We start from the raw sequence: 6,389 nt of genomic DNA, 5'->3' as shown, positions 1-6,389 counted from the left end.
ATCATTTTCAAGCAGCAAGAAGACCATTACCAAAAATAGAGAAACAAAATTTTTAGATTTGAGGTTATGTGAGTGGAATTCTCGGACTGTAAAAGGATTATTGAAGCTGTATGGTAGGTGGAACTAGGTGTTAATGGATTGAATTTTGTAATGAGGAAGATTGAGAGGTATGAAGAACAGATGACAGTGTGCAATAAGGAAAAGTTTGGGCATGTGAATCAAGGCATTGAAAGGGTTAGAACTAAATTGCAACTCTTGCAAAGTAGTGATTCACACTGCCAAAGAAGGGCTAAGCATAGAGAAGCTAGAACTGAAATGCAACAATGGCTTGAGAGAGGGGAAATTATGTGGAGACAAACCTCCAAAGCTCTATGGTTGAAAGAGGGGGACACAAATGCATATTTCTTTCACAATAAAGCTTCACAGAGAAAAAAGAACTTATTAAGGGACTCAAAGATGCAAATGGCTCATGGAAACTAAATGAGGAGAGGGATTAGTTGATACTCATGTATTTCAGTACTCTTTTTAAAGCATCAGCAGAGGTGGGGCAGATGGATTTTTTGGAGGGATTGGGGGGTAGAGTTGACACTCACATGAATGAAAACCTGAAATTCCCCAAGTACCCTTGTAGAACCATGAAATTTTCTACCAATTTTCTTGAAAAAATTGGTTAGATCTCTATATTATGATTATTAAACGAATTAAATGTTTAAAGAAAATAATCAAACTTGCAAGATACAACGATTGATTACGAAGGGAAACCCTTTAAAGGTAAAATCTTACGGGGCAGCCAAATTGAAGAAAGTCAATTTTAATGTTTAAAAATCAATTACAAGTTATTATCAATTACAAAAACTTTGTAACTTGACTGTCTTACTTGTCTAGATAAATGACCCATTTGTTTTCTACCGCAGTAACAGTCAGAACCTCTGACGATCTTCAAATTATTGACTTCCCTCCTGAAACTCCAGTAGTTAAAATCCAATCAATAATCATTCACACTTGAAGCACGATCACAAATAATGAGAGGTCACAAATATAAAAATTCACTAAGAAATTTTCTAACCAAAATATGAACTAGAAAGTGCTCTTGAAAATATGTAGATCTGAATCTCTACAGATACTAACCAATAGGATCTTTTAAATAAACAATCTGGAAAGAGTTCCAGTTGAAGTAGGATTCTGTTGATGGATAGAATCTCTCGCGAGAACGTCTCTCGACAAATTGCTGGCATTTTGCGAGAACTCTCTTCTACAGTGATTGATTTCTATTCACCTTTTGTTCTGGATAAATGCAGATCCTCATGGACTCGAGTTTTACCTCAATGACTCATCTAAACAATCTCTAAAACTTCTAGATAGACTCAACATTGTTTAGAGATAAATCAATAATTATTTTACATTCATCCAATAATTTCAAATATAATGATAAGATAAGTCTTATCATATATTCATCTAAATCTAGCCAATTTTTGCCTTTACAATCTTCCCCTTTGGCGGATTGGTAACAAAACCAACTTGATGAATGCATTAAGAACCTAAGACAAAAACAACCAGTAGACTAAGATCTAGATCTCGTGAAGAAAATCTTAATACAGTAATGAGAAGAAATGACATAGAACACTTTTTGAAATTAGTCTCAATAATAATCAAAGGTTTGACGTAATCTAAACCTACAAAAATAGTGTTCTAGTCATCATCAATAACATGTTCAATACTTAGTTCTCCCCCTTCATATTCTGCTGCTCCCCCTAAAGTATATAGTTCTCCCCCTCAATATTCTGCTACTCTCCATTTTTATTTTCAGCAAATTCATTAAACTCACACTTACTCAAACTCTCCCTAAATTTTACAATATTAAAATATTCCAATTAGCTCTTCCAATACTCTCCCTTTGTGTCACTAATCTGACAAGACACAAATAGAATAAATATCACTTATGTGTGCCAAGATGAAGACACTAAGAAAGACATGATGAACAACTCCCATGTATCTCTACTTTTCATGGATTAAATATACATGATGTATGAGCATGAATGTTTGTTAAACAATGAGAAAATGATTGAGACAACTTGGTTGAGACAAAAAATCAAATACTTGGTATGCACTTGGATAAAACTGAACTGTATAATCACATAACCCACCAATAAAATCGTCCTCAATATACGCATAGAATACTCTGAGAAGATCAATCCATTTACGGTCTACTCAGCCCAACACAAAAAAAAAAAAAATCCCAAATGTCCTGTACGCAAACTCCACAACCCAATTTCCACCAAACACACGCCGAGTTCTAAACTGCTAGAAGGAAAGAGAATTAATTCAAATAGGCTTACCATGATTCTGAAAAGGAGTCGAAGATTGGATGATCGTAATCCCGCGGGAATCGACAAGACCGATAGGGATGATGTGGGTGTCGTGGGTTATGACGTGATATAGTTGAAAACTGACCCATGCAAGAGAAAAAATCTTATGTTTCGGGGGCTATGGGTAAACAAGCAAGGCAGTAAAGTTTTTAAGTCACTAAGTGACTGCACCCATGCACGTGCTATAAGCCATATTGTCTCATTGGGACTTATGCTATTGCTTCATAATACAATTCCTAGACTTATCCCAATACCTCATACTGACCCCAAATAGAAACTTTATATTTTTATTTTTGGATTTATTTTATAAAAAAAAAAAAAGATTAGGAAAAAAAATAACAAAAAATTTGAATTTTTAATTTGTTTTTATAAAATATATAAATAAGCAATAGGGCAAATAACGTGCCTAAATGCATCTTAGTTCAAACATAGTGTTACTCAAAAAACAAATTCAATAGAGTACACCCTCTTATTTGCAACAATCACTATGGATATTCACTCTTCATAAGATTATCAATGTCAAAGTTCATATGAGTGTGTAATTAAGGTAGGCACGTAGCCATTGTGCCTTTAACCCACCCTAAAGTAAACCCAAACTCGGGGGGTTTTCTTTCACAAAAATTGATAAATATATATTATATATTTATTTTTGTAATTATATTTTAAATGAAAGATATTTTTACAAAATAATTTATAAGAATAATATCATTTATAAAAATATTTACAATTTAAAACATAATTATAAAAGAGTTGTACGTGTATTATTATTTTTTTCTTTTACTGTTGGAATGCAAATGAGAGAGGAAAAGAATTGAACAAGCTAAATGCAAAACAAATATGCTTAGGATGAGAATGAAAAAAGACAAGAGGTGAGGAATAGAGGCGCAAAATGGGGATTGATTAGTAAGACAAATTATTATTTCTTAGAATTATTTGTCCAAATTAAGGAAAGTTGAATTATTCAAACAAGTATTTTAAACAAAAATGTATCTATGGAAAATAAGAAAAATGATAGTTACAGTCGTGAGCAGGTAAGCGTCGTATAATCATTTTGAAAAAAAATTAAAAAAATACGAGACTCACGTAAAAAAAATTAATTTATTAATAGTGAATCTCACTCTTTTTTTAAAATTACGGTACTTGTATACTCCACGATTGTATATAGTATTACTCAAAATTTCACTAAAATAATTCTCAACAACTTTCTTCTACAAATAATTTCTTTTTAATTATTTAAAATAAATATTTTAATTATAAAGAAGTTTTACAAAAGCAAATATACAATTTAGTGTTGCTTGATATGATATATTAGATTATAAAATTATTTTATTATAAAATAAATATAATATATTATATAAAATCGATTTATTTTTATAAGATGTCTTTGCAACAAAAGTATTTCTTTTTAGATTTTTATAAATAAAAATATTTATCTTTAAATTTTACTCCCCAAAATTTGTAAATAACAAGATTGTAGAAAAGCCGCCCTTCCTGCACTCTCCTGTCGTTTTTGTTTTTTTTTCCTTTTTCTTTTATATATATATATATATATACTAAAAATTTAAAAACAGCAAAAAGCAAAGAAACAAAACACACATAGACTGTCTCAATTGCTCCCCAGAACTCTTTATTTTCTATTAAACAAAAGGAACGTGCCACAGCCACAGAAGATTCTCACCGAAAATCTTCACCGAACAGCAATATTTGTTTCATTTTATTTTTTACATTTTTTTAAAATTATTTAAATATTTTTAAAAAATAAAATAAAATTATAAATTTATTTAAAAACAGTTTCTTAATCACAAAGTAAAAAAATATATATATATTAAAAAAAATACAATTCGGTAAGAAATTTATGTGGAAAATAGTATTTCTCTTATTGACATAAATTTCTTACTGAATTTATAATTTTATTTTATTTTTTAAAAATATTTAAATAGTTTTAAAAAATATTTTAAAAAAAAGTAAAAAATAAGATGAAACAAATGTTGCTATTCGGTGAGGATTTTTGGTGAGAATCTTCTGTGGCCGTAGCACGTTCCTAAAAATAAATCCCTTCCGTGCACCATGTCTTCCATAAACGAAAAGCCCTCCATTTTAAATTCATCCTGTGCCATGCTTCACTTTTATTAACTCTAATTTCCATTTCTTTTAATCACTACATACAAAAATAAAAAAATAAAATCTATAAAAAAATATGTATTGTGCATATAAAGAAACATTACTCAATTAAATCACAAGTTCTAAAATTTAGTATAAACCATGCTATCAACCAATTTAAATTATAACTTGGATTTATTCATGTTAATTATTTTTTCATATAAAACTAATAATAATGTGATGAAAGAATTAAAATGTATTGGTTCTAGATGTATGAAATATATAATATTTCAGCTCAATCACACCCCTCAACTAGCATTTTGCTAATCCTTAAGCAAAATAGTAAAAATTAGTTGAGATGAACATTGCATAAAGATCAAAATTTAAACAAAAGCAATCAAACACAATTCCAAATTCTCATAAGGTGATACATGATTACTCAACCCCAGAAACTATACTCACCAAGACTGTCTCAACAATCCTTCGCATAGAATTGAATAAAATGTCTCAAAACTCATATGTGTGTATAACTATACGATTTTGTGTTTCTCATTACTAACCAGGATTTGTCATAGGATTTTTCAACATTAAGATTAATCATTGTTGATTCTAACTACCTCAAAGCCCAAGAGACTAGCAGTTTTCAGTCAACTATGTTTAAAGGTTGAATACTCTACCCCCAAAGTTAGGGTAACTATTTCTAGCCATTTACTTAAGAAAGTTCACTAAACTGCCTTTATCTTCTTCTTCTCTTTTTTTTCTTTTTTTTTTTCTCGAATCCTTTTTTTCTTTTTCTTTCATTACTTTTGTTTTTTAGCATGATTCGGTAGTCTTGCAGTTTACTTTTCTTGTATTAAATCAGTGGACAATAAATGATGAACACTAAATGTGTAAACAAGTGCAAAATGTCCTTCAAACTTTTCCCTTCGTTCTATATAAATTTTACCAAATCTCATCTCAATAAATATAGCAGCCCTGTGTTTCAAACCATATATCAACAAATATGATGCATAAAAAATCATGCTCTATTCTCAAGGTTGAAAATAAGTCTTCACAAAATAATTATGCTCCTTGTCAGTTTTGTGCACAAAACTGTAAGACTTACAAAATAATAAGTCTTACAGTTTTGTGCTCAATCACTTCATAAGGTACTAGAAATGAAGTGTGTGTCAATCATATATGTATCAATGCATATTATATTAATGAATTTTTTTTTTTAAACTATGCACACATGCTACCTCCAACTAGTGAGAGAAATGGTCCTCAATGAATTGAACGAAAGAAAACAAAGTGCACAAGAATAAGTAAGCAACACGGACAACCAATCATGTGATATAAAATGAGAACAAAACAACAAATATAAATAAAATATAAACTGCAATTGAAGAAATAAATAAATAAATAAATCAAAATATAAAATCTTCCCCGGAGTCTTGTACAAGCAAGATCTCTTCGATTGGATCAAAGACAGTCATAAACGACTTTAGACATTATCCGGTCATTGACAGTGAAATTATTGCCATTTTTCGGATTGATAATGTCTACCGCCCTGTAACAATGGACCTCCTTTACAATGTATGGCCCACTCCATCGGGATTTCAACTTCCCGAGAAAAAGATGTAATCTTGAATTATAAAGGAGCACTTTATGATCAGGAACAAGATGTTTATCATGGATCTTCTTGTTATGCAAGGCCTTCATTCGCTCCTTTGCCAAGTGAGAATTATCGTAGACCGCCCTCCTTCATCAAGTTCTGAAATCTACAACTTTTTTAAACCTTTGGTAGCATCAAGTGAAAAGTTAATTTGCTTAATAGCCAATAAAGTACGATGCTAAATCTCAACAGGTAAATGACAAGCTCGACTATAAACCAATCTATAAGGTGACATACATAAATTAGTTTTGAATGCCGTCCTATAAACC

The sequence above is a fragment of the Carya illinoinensis genome, chromosome 1 (assembly GCF_018687715.1).
Source record: "Carya illinoinensis cultivar Pawnee chromosome 1, C.illinoinensisPawnee_v1, whole genome shotgun sequence".
Taxonomy (NCBI): domain Eukaryota; kingdom Viridiplantae; phylum Streptophyta; class Magnoliopsida; order Fagales; family Juglandaceae; genus Carya; species Carya illinoinensis.
The sequence above is the reverse complement of the archived record's forward strand: the minus strand, read 5'-3'. Positions refer to the sequence as shown.